General features: G+C 38.7%; 1 non-coding gene across 1 annotated transcript; it reads left to right on the forward strand.

Annotated features, from left to right (window-relative positions):
- Positions 1-4,402: 4,402 nt before the first annotated feature.
- On the forward strand, positions 4,403-4,506 carry LOC130984375 (small nucleolar RNA R71). The gene has a single exon (XR_009088314.1). It is a non-coding gene; the product is annotated as a small nucleolar RNA R71 (small nucleolar RNA).
- Positions 4,507-11,447: the final 6,941 nt, after the last annotated feature.

Here is an 11,447-nt window from a genome sequence, read left to right on the forward strand (position 1 = left end):
AATCCAGATAGTGTTATTGATTCTCCTAGTTAAGTATGATGATTCTTGAACACAGCTACTTTATGAGTCTTGGCCGTGGCCCAAAGCTCTCTGTCTTCCAGTATTACCACCGGATACATACATGCAACAGACACATAACTAGGTGAACCTTTTCAGATTGTGACTCAACTTTGCTAGTGTCCCCAATTAGAGGTGTCCAGGGTTCTTAAGCACACTCTTTTTGGCTTGGATCACGACTTTATTTTTACCCTTGCCCTTTGGTTTAAAGGGCTATTGGCTTTTTCTGCTTGCTTTCTCTCTTTTTTTTATATTCACTGCTTTTTCTTGCTTCAAGAATCATTTTTATGATTTTTCAGATCCTCAGTAACATGTCTCCTTTTTTCATCATTCTTTCAAGAGCCAACATTCATGAACAACAAATTCAAAAGACATATGCACTGTTCAAGCATACATTCAGAAGTCAAACTATTGCCACCACATCAAAATAATTAATCTGTTATCAAATTCAGAATTCATGCAATTCTTCTCTTTTTCAATTAAGAATATTTTTCATTTAAGAAAGGTGATGGATTCATAGGACATTCATAAATTTAAGGTATAGACACTAAGACACTAATGATCATAAGACACAAACATAAATAAAACATAAAGCATAATTGTCGAAAAAACAGAAAATAAAGAACAAGGAGATTAAAGAACGGGTCCACCTTAGTGATGGCGGCTTGTTCTTCCTCTTGAAGATCTTATGGAGTGCTTGAGCTCCTCAATGTCTCTTCCTTGCCTTTGTTGCTCCTCTCTCATGATTCTTTGATCTTCTCTAATTTCATGGAGGAGGATGAAATGTTCTTGGTGCTCCACCCTTAGTTGTCTCATGTTGGAACTCAATTCTCCTGGGGAGGTGTTGATTTGCTCCCAATAGTTTTGTGGAGGAAAGTGCATCCCTTGAGGCATCTCAGGGATTTCATGATGAGGAATTTCCTTATGTCCATGAGTGGGATCTCTTGTTTGCTCCATCCTCTTCTAAGTGATGGGCTTGTCCTCATCAATGAGGATGTCTCCCTCTATATTAATTCCAACTGAATTACAGAGGTGACAAATGAGATGAGGGAAGGCTAACCTTGCCAAGGTAGAGGACTTGTCTGCCACTTTATAAAGTTCTTGGGATATAACCTCATGAACTTCTACTTCCTCTCCAATCATGATGCTATGAATCATGATGGCATGGTCTATAGTAACTTCGGACCGGTTGCTAGTTGGAATGATTGAGCATTGGATAAACTTCAACCATCCCCTAGCCACGGGCCTAAGGTCATACCTTCTCAGTTGAACCGGCTTCCCTCTTGAATCTCTCTTCCATTGAGCGCCCTCTTCACAAATGTCTATGAGGACTTGGTCCAACCTTTGATCAAAGTTGACCCTTCTAGTGTAGGGGTGTTCATTTCCTTGCATCATGGGCAAGTTGAATGCCAACCTTACATTTTTCGGACTAAAATCTAAGCATTTCCCCCGAACCATTGTAAGCCAATTCTTTGGGTCCGGGTTCACAATTTGATCATGGTTCTTAGTGATCCATGCATTGGCATAGAACTCTTGAACTATTAAGATTTTGACTTGTTGAATGGGGTTGGTAAGAACTTTCCAACCTCTTCTTTGGATCTCATGTCGGATTTCCGGATATTCACTCTCTTTGAGTTTGAAAGGGATCTCGGGGATCACCTTCTTCATGGCCACAACTTCATAGAAGTGGTCTTGATGCACCCTTGAGATGAATCTCTCCATCTCCCATGACTCGGAGGTGGAAGCTTTTGCCTTCCCTTTCCTCTTTCTAGAGGTTTCTCCGGCCTTAGGTGCCATAAATGGTTATGGAAAAACAAAAAGCAACGCTTTTACCACACCAAACTTAGAAGGTTTGCTCGTCCTCAAGCAAAAGAAGAAAGAAGGACGGAGAAGAAGAAGAAAATGGATGAGATGGAGAAGTGGGAGTGATTCGGCCAAGGGGGAGAAGTAGTGTGTATGATGTGTGAAAATGAGGGGGTGAAGATGGGTTTATATAGGGGTAGAGAGGGGGGGTATGATTCGGCCATTATGGGTGGGTTTGGGAGGGAAATTGGTTTGAATTTGAATGGTGAGGTAGGTGGGGTTTTATGAAGGATGGATGTGAGTGGTGAAAAGAATGGTGGGATTTGATAGGTGAGGGGTTTTTGAGGTAATTGGTGAATGGGTGAAGAAGAGAGAGAGTGGTGGGATAGGTGGGGATCCTGTGGGGTCCACAGATCCTGAGGTGTCAAGGATAATTCATCCCTGCACCAAGTGGCGAGCAAAAATGCTCCTTCTGCTAATCCTGGCGTTAAACGCCGGGCTGGTGCCCATTTCTGGTGTTTAACGCCAGCTTGGTGCCCATTCCTGGCGTTAAACGCTAGTCTGATGCCCCTTTCTGGCGTTAAACGCCCAGAATGGTGCCAGACTGGGTGTTAAACGCCCATTTTGCTATCTTCACTGGCGTTTAAATGGCAGTAAATTTTCCTCCAGGGTGTGCTGTTTTTCTTTCTATTTTTCATGTTGTTTTTGCTTTTTCAATTGATTTTGTGACTTCCCATGATCATCAACCTATAAAATAACAAAGGAAAATAGATAAATATAACATTGGGTTGCCTCCCAACAAGCGCTTCTTTAATGTCAGTAGCTTGACAATGGGCTCTCATGGAGCCTCACAGATGTTCAGAGTACTGTTGGAACCTCCCAACACCAAACTTAGAGTTTGAATGTGGGGGTTCAACACCAAACTTAGAATTTGGTTGTGGCCTCCCAACACCAAACTTAGAGTTTGTCTGTGGGGGCTCTGTTTGACTCTGTTTTGAGAGAAGCTTTTCATGCTTCCTCTCCATGGTTACAGAGGGATATCCTTGAGCCTTAAACACAAAGGATTCTTTATTCACTTGAATGATCAATTCTCCTCTGTCAACATCAATCACAGCCTTTGCTGTGGCTAGGAAGGGTCTGCCAAGGATGATGGATTCATCCATACACTTCCCAGTCTCTAGGACTATGAAATCAGCAGGGATGTAATGGTCTTCAACCTTTACCAGAACATCCTCTACAAGTCCATAAGCTTGTTTTCTTGAATTGTCTGCCATCTCTAGTGAGATTCTTACAACTTGCACCTCAAAGATCCCTAGCTTCTCCATTACAGAGAGAGGCATAAGGTTTATACTTGACCCTAGGTCACACAGAGCCTTCTCAAAGGTCATGGTGCTGATGGTACAAGGTATTGAGAACTTCCCAGGGTCCTGTCTCTTTTGAGGTAATCTTTGCCTAGTCAAGTCATCCAGCTCTTTGGTGAGCAAATGGGGTTCATCCTCCCAAGTCTCATTACCAAATAACTTGTCATTTAGCTTCATGATTGCTCCAAGGTACTTAGCAACTTGCTCTTCAGTGACATCTTCGTCCTCTTCAGAGGAAGAATACTCATCAGAGCTCATGAATGGCAGAAGTAATTCCAATGGAATCTCTATGGTCTCAGTGTGAGCCTCAGATTCCAATGGTTCCTCATTAGGGAACTCATTGGAGGCCAGTGAATGTCCATTGAGGTCTTCCTCAGTGGCGCTCACTGCCTCTTTCTCCTCTCCAAATTCGGCCATGTTGATGGCCTTACACGCTCCTTTTGGATTCTCTTCTGTATTGCTTGGAAGAGTACTAGGAGGGAGTTCAGTAACTTTCTTTCTCAGCTGACCCACTTGTGCCTCCAAGTTTCTAATGGAGGACCTTATTTCAGTCATGAAACTTTGAGTGGTTTTGATTAGATCAGAGACCATGGTTGCTAAGTCAGAGTGGCTCTGCTTAGAATTCTCTGTCTGTTGCTGAGAAGATGATGGAAAAGGCTTACCATTGCCAAACCTGTTTCTTCCACCATTATTGTTGTTGAAACCTTGTTGAGGTCTCTGTTGATCCTTTCATGAGAGATTTGGATGATTTCTCCATGAAGGAATATAGGTGTTTCCATAGGGTTCTCCCATGTAATTCACCTATTCCATTGAAGGGTTCTCAGGATCATAAGCTTCTTCCTCAGATGAAAGCGTCCTTAGTACTGCCTGGTGCAGCTTGCATTTCAGACAGACTTTGAGAAATCATATTGACTTGCTGAGTCAATATTTTGTTCTGAGCCAATATGGCATTCAGAGTATCAATCTCAAGAACTCCTTTCATCTGATTCGTCCCATTGTTCACAGGATTCCTTTCAGAAGTGTACATGAATTGGTTATTTGCAACCATTTCAATGAGTTCTTGAGCTTTTGCAGGCGTCTTGTTCAGATGAAGAGATCCTCCAGCAGAGCTGTCCAATGACATCTTGGACAGTTCAGACAGACCATCATAGAAGATACCTATGATGCTCCATTCAGAAAGCATGTCAGATGGACATTTTCTGATCAATTATTTGTATCTTTCCCAAGCTTCATAGAAGGATTCACCTTCTTTCTTTCTGAAGGTTTGGACTTCCACTCTAAGCTTACTCAATTTTTGAGGTGGAAAGAACTTTGCCAAGAAGGCATTGACTAGCTTTTCCCAAGAGTTCAGGCTTTCTTTAGGTTGTGAGTCCAACCATATCCTAGCTCTGTCTCTTACAGCGAAAGGGAATAGCATAAGTCTATAGACCTCAGGGTCAACCCCATTAGTCTTGACAGTGTCACAGATTTGCAAGAATTCAGCTAAAAACTAATGAGGATCTTCCAATGGAAGTCCATGGAACTTGCAATTCTATTGCATTAGAGAAACTAATTGAGGCTTAAGCTCAAAGTTGTTTGCTCCAATGGCAGGGATAGAGATGCTTCTCCCATAGAAATCGGGAGTAGGTGCAGTAAAGTCACCAAGCACCTTCCTTGCATTGTTGGCATTATTGTTGTGTTCGGCTGCCATGTATTCTTCTTGTTTGAAGATTTTTGTTAGGTCCTCTACAGAGATTTGTGCTTTAGCTTCTCTTAGCTTTTGCTTCAAGGTCCTTTCAGGTTCAAGGTTAGCCTCACCAAGAATGCTTTTATCCTTGCTCCTGCTCATATGAAAGAGAAGAGGACAAGAAAATATGGAATCCTCTATGTCACAGTATAGAGATTCCTTGAGGTGTCAGAGGAAAAGAAGAATAGAAGGACGAGGTAGAAGAATTCGAACTTATCAAGAGAGATAGAGTTCGAATTGTGCATTGAGGAGGAGTGTTAGTCCATAAATAGAAGGATGTGAGAAGAGGGGAAGAAATTTTTCGAAAATTAAAGTGAATTAATTAAAAGAAATTTTGAAAAATGGTAATTGATTTTCGAGAAAATAAGATTGGGAAAGAAATAAAGTGAAATTGAAAAAGATTTTTAAATTATAAATCAAAAAGATATGATTGAAAAATTAATTTTTAAAAAAATGTGATAAAAAGATATGATTGAAAAGATATAGTTTTAAAATGATATGATTGAGAAGATATGATTTGAAAAACAATTTAAAAAGATTTGATTTTGAAAATTAATGACTTGGCAAACAAGAAATTTAAAAGATATGATTCAGAAATTAAACCTTTCTCAACAGAAAAGGCAACATACTTGAAATGTTGGATCAAATCATTAATCGTTAGCAAGTATTTTTGAAAATGGAAAGAAATTGATTTTGAAAATATATGATTGAAAAGATATGATTTGAAAAAGATTTGATTTTGAAAAATTATGAAAACTTGAAAAAAAAATTTGAATTAAAAACAAAATCTTCCCTCTTGTGCCATCCTGGCGTTAAACGCCCAGAATGGTATCCATTCTGGCATTTAACGCCCAAAACTCTACCTTTTTGGGCGTTAAACGCCCAGCCAGGCACCCTGGCTGGCGTTTAAATGCCAGTTTTCCTTCCTCACTTGGCGTTTTGAACGCCAGCTTTTTCTGTGTAATTCCTCTGCTGTATGTTCTGAATCTTCAATTCTCTGTATTATTGACTTGAAAAGACACAAAGAAAAAATTTTTGAATTTTTAATGATGAGGAATAATCAAAATACAACTAAAATCAAATAAACAATGCATGCAAGACACCAAACTTAGAAGTTTGTATACTACTGACACTAACAAATTGAGAATGCATATGAGAAATAACAAAACATTCAAAGATCAGAGCAAGGAAATCATCAAGAACAACTTGAAGATCAATGAAGAACATAATGCATGTAATTTTTGAAAATTAGAAGAATAAAGACATGCAATTGACACCAAACTTACAATTAGACACTAGACTCAAACAAGAAACATAAAGTATTTTTTGATTTTTTTGATTTTATAAATTTTTTTGTGCTTTTTCGAAAATTATATGGAAAAGAAAATAAAGAGATTCAAAATTTTTAATAAGAATTCCAAGAATCATGCAATGTTAGTCTAAAGAAATTAGACATGGCTAGCCAAGCTTCAGCATGACATTGCATTCAAGAGCTAAATTGATGAGAATCAATCATCTTTGGTGATGATGAAAACATCACCTTGAAACTCTAGAATTCATTCTTAAAAATTCTGAAGAAAAATACCTAATCTAAGCAACAAGATGAACCGTCAGTTGTCCAAACTCAAACAATCCCCGGCAACGGCACCAAAAACTTGGTGCACGAAATTGTGATCATCAATGGCGCCATCAACATGGTACACTCAATTGCAATCTCGACTCTTTATCACAACTTCGCACAACTAACCAGCAAGTGCACTGGGTCGTCCAAGTAATAAACCTTACACGAGAAAGGGTCGATCCCACGGAGATTGTTGGAATGAAGCAAGCTATGGTCATGTTGTAAATCTCAGTCAGGCGGATTCAAATGGTTATGGAGGATTAATGATTAAAAGATAAATAAAGATAGAGATACTTATGTAATTCATTGGTGAGAATTTCAGATAAGCATATGGAGATTCTTTGTCCTTTCCGTCTCTCTGCTTTCCTACTGTCTTCATCTAATCTTTCTTACTCCTTTCCATGGCAAGCTGTATGTTGGGCATCACCGTTGTCAATGGCTACAGTCCCGTCCTCTCAGTGAAAATGTTCAACGCGCTCTGTCACAGCATGGCTAATCAGCTGTCGGTTCTCGATCATGTTAGAATAGAATCCAGTGATTCTTTTGCGTCTGTCACTAACGCCCCACAATCGCGAGTTTGAAGCTCGTCACAGTCATTCAATCCTTGAATCCTACTCGGAATACCACAGACAAGGTTTAGACTTTCCGGATTCTCAAGAATGCCGCCATCAATTCTAGCTTATACCACGAAGATTCTGATTAAGGAATCCAAGAGATATCCACTTAATCTAAGGTAGAACAGAGGTGGTTGTCAAGCACACGTTCATAGGTGAGAATGATGATGAGTGTCACGGATCATCACATTCATCAAGTTGAGGAACAAGTGATATCTTAGAACAAGAATAAGCTGAATTGAATAGAAGAACAATAGTAATTGCATTAATACTCGAGGTACAGCAGAGCTCCACACCTTAATCTATGGTGTGTAGAAACTCCACCGTTGAAAATACATAAGAACAAGGTCAAGGCATGGCCGAATGGCCTGCCTCCCAAAGAGGGTTTGGTGCACGAAATTGTGATCATCAATGGCGCCATCAACATGGTACGCTCATTGCAATCTCAACTTTTTATCACAACGCCGCACAACTAACCAGCAAGTGCACTGGGTCATCCAAGTAATAAACCTTACGCGAGTAAGGATCGATCCCACGGAGATTGTTGGTATGAAGCAAGCTATGGTCACCTTGTAAATCTTAGTCAGGCAGACTCAAATGGTTATGGATGATATATGACTAAAACATAAAGATAAGGATAGAGATACTTATGTATTTCATTGGTGAGAACTTCAGATAAGCGAATGCAGATGCTTTGTCCCTTCCGTCTCTCTGCTTTCCTATTGTCTTCATCCAATCCTTCTTACTCCTTTCCATGGCAAGCTTATGCAAGGGTTTCACCGTTGTCAGTGGCTACCTCCCATCCTCTCAGTGGAAATGTTCAATGCACCCTGTCACGGCACGACTATCCAGCTGTCGGTTCTCGATCATGTCAGAATAGAATCCAGTGATTATTTTGCGTATGTCACTAACGCCCCACAATCGTGAGTTTGAAGCACGTCACAGTCATTCAATCATTGAATCCTACTCAGAATACCACAGACAAGGTTAGACCTTCCGGATTCTCTTGAATGCCACCATTAGTTCTAGCCTATACCACGAAGACTCTGATCTCACGGAATGGCTGGCTCGGTTGTCAGGTGAGCTCTCGGTTGTCAGGCGATCAACCATGCATCGTGTATCAGGAATCTAAGAGATATTCAACCAATCTAAGGTAGAACGGAGGTGGTTGTCAGTCACACATTCATAGGTGAGAATGATGATGAGTGTCACGGATCATCATATTCATCAAGTTGAAGAACAAGTGATATCTTGGAACAAGATCAAGCGGAATTGAATAGAAGAACAATAGTAATTGCATTAATACTCGAGGTACAGCAAAGCTCCACACCTTAATCTATGCTGTGTAGAAACTCCACCGTTGAAAATACATAAGAACAAGGTCTAGGCATGGCCGTGAGGCCAGCCTCCCAAAGAGGGTTCAATCAAAAAAACATGATCAAAAGATGAAAAATACAATAGTAAGAGGTCCTATTTATAGGGAACTAGTAGCTTAAGAATTACAAAGATGAGTAAATGACATAAAAATCCACTTCCGGGCCACTGGTGTGGCTTGGCTGAGCATTGAAGCATTTTCGTGTAGAGACTTCTCTTGGAGTTAAACGCCAGCTTTTGTGCCAGTTTGGGCGTTTAACTCCCATTTTGGTGCCAGTTCTGGCGTTTAACGCTGGGAATTCTGAAGGTGACTTTGAACGCCGGTTTGGGCCATCAAATCTTAAGCAAAGTATGAACTATCATATATTGCTGGAAAGCCCAGGATGTCTACTTTCCAACGCCGTTAAGAGCGCGCCAATTGGGCTTCTGTAGCTCCAGAAAATCCACTTCGAGTGCAGGGAGGTCAGAATCCAACAGCATCTGCAGTCCTTTTCAGTCTCTGAATCAGATTTTTGCTCAGGTCCCTCAATTTCAGCCAGAAAATACCTGAAATCACAGAAAAACACACAAATTCATAGTAAAGTCCAGAAAAGTAAATTTTAACTAAAAATTAATAAAAATATACTAAAAACTAACTAAAAATCCTACTAGAAACATACTAAAAACAATGCCAAAAAGCGTACAAATTATCCGCTCATCACAACACCAAACTTAAATTGTTGCTTGTCCCCAAGCAACTAAAAATCAAATAAGATAAAAAGAAGAGAATATGCAATGAACTCAAAAACATCTATGAAGATCAGTATTAATTAGATGAGCGGGGCTTTTAGCTTTTTGCCTCTGAACAGGTTACAAGTTGGAGTTCAACGCCCAAAATACATTACAACCTGGTGTTCAACTCCAGAAACAGCCTAAGCACGTGAGAGGCTTAAGTCTCAGCCCCATCACACACCAAGTGGGCCCTAGAAGTGGATTTCTGCACCAATTATCTTAGTTTACTCATATTCTGTAAACCTAGGTTACTAGTTTAGTATTTAAACAACTTTTAGAGATTTATTTTGTACCTCATGACATTTTCAGATCTGAATTTTATACACTTTGACGGCATGAGTCTCTAAACTCCATTGTTGGGGGTGAGGAGCTCTGCAGCGTCTCGATGAATTAATGCAATGTTTCTATTTCTCCATTCAAACGTGTGTGTTCCTATCTAAGATGTTCATTCGCGCTTAATTATGAAGAAGGTGATGATCCGTGACACTCATCACCTTCCTCAATCCATGAACGTGTGCCTGACTACCACCTCCGTTCTACATCTGATTGAATGCTTTCTTAGATTCCTTAATCAGAATCTTGTGGTATAAGCTTGAATTGATGGCGGCCACTCTTAAGGATTCAGAAAGTCTAAAACCTTGTCTGTGGTATTCCGAGTAGGATTCAAGGATTGAATGGCTGTGACGAGCTTCAAACTCGCGATTGCTGGGCGTGATGACAAACGCAAAAGGATCAATGGATCCTATTCCAACATGATCGAGAACCAACAGCGATTAGCGTGTGTGATAGAGCACCGGACCGTTTTCGCTGAGAGGATGGGAGGTAGCCACTGACAATGGTGACACCCTACATACAGCTTCTGTAGACGTGCTTTACAAACAATGAGTTGAATATTACATTGCAGAAATTCAGAGGACAAAGCATCTCCAAAACTTCAACATATTTTCATTTGCACAACAAGTAACGATTTTATTCTCTTTATTCTTTTCAATCTAATAATTCCAACTGATAATTTAATTAATATCCGACTAAGAATAAAAAAATAAAATAGCTTGCTTCAAACCAATAATCTCCGTGGGATCGACCCTACTCACGTAAGGTATTACTTGGACGACCTAGTGCACTTGCTGGTTAGTTGTCGGATTGCAAATTCCGTGCACCAAGTTTTTGGCGCCGTTGCGGGGATTATTCAAGCTTGAAAAACTAAAGGGTTTATTTTATTTCTTAGATTAGGAATAATTTATTTTATTGTTATAGAGTCATTAAATTCTGAGGATAGTTTCTTTTCAAAAAATTTTTTTCAAAAAAAAAATTATTATTTTTTCTTATTAATTGTTAATTTTCGTGAGTCTAGTGTCTTGTTCTAAGTTGGTGTCAATTGCATATTTTATTTTCTTTAAATTTTTCGAACTTGTGTTCTTTGTTCTTCATTGATCTCAAGTGTTCTTCTTATTTTTCTTGTTGATCTTGGTTTTTCTTGTTTTGTGTCTTCTTATTTTTCTTGTGATTTTTCAAAACATTAACTTTCAAAAATTATACTTATCCATAAAAATAATACATCTTTAAAATACGTTACATTTTAGCTCAGTGGTTATAGCGTGGGTTTATGTTCTTAGCAATTGGGCACCTTCTTTTTAAATCCTTTTCAAAAATATTTTTTCTGATTTAATCTTGTACCAAACTTTAAGTTTGGTGTTTTCTTGTTAATCTTTTCATAATGTTTGAAAATTTTATTAAAGTTTTCTAAAAATTTTAAGTTGGTGTTCTTCCTTTTGTTCTTGGTGTTCTTGTGAATCTTCAAGGTGTTCTTGAGTTTTTCTTGTGTCTTGATCTTAAAATTTTTAAGTTTGGTGTTCCTTGGTGTTTCCCTCCAAAATTTTCGAAATAAGGAGCATTAGATCTAAAAATTTAAGTCTTGTGTCTTTATGTGTTTTTCTCTTCATCATAAATTCAAAATTCAAAAAAATATCTTTCTAACTAATTTAAAACTACATTTTCGAAATTTTTATATAAAAATTCAGATTTCAATTTCAAAATTTTTCAAAAAAATTTTCACAAAATATTTCAAATTTTTTTATATATTCCGTTTTTATTATTCCACTTCTATAAAATAAATAATA

Source organism: Arachis stenosperma, chromosome 5 (genome assembly GCF_014773155.1).
Source record: "Arachis stenosperma cultivar V10309 chromosome 5, arast.V10309.gnm1.PFL2, whole genome shotgun sequence".
Lineage (NCBI taxonomy): Eukaryota > Viridiplantae > Streptophyta > Magnoliopsida > Fabales > Fabaceae > Arachis > Arachis stenosperma.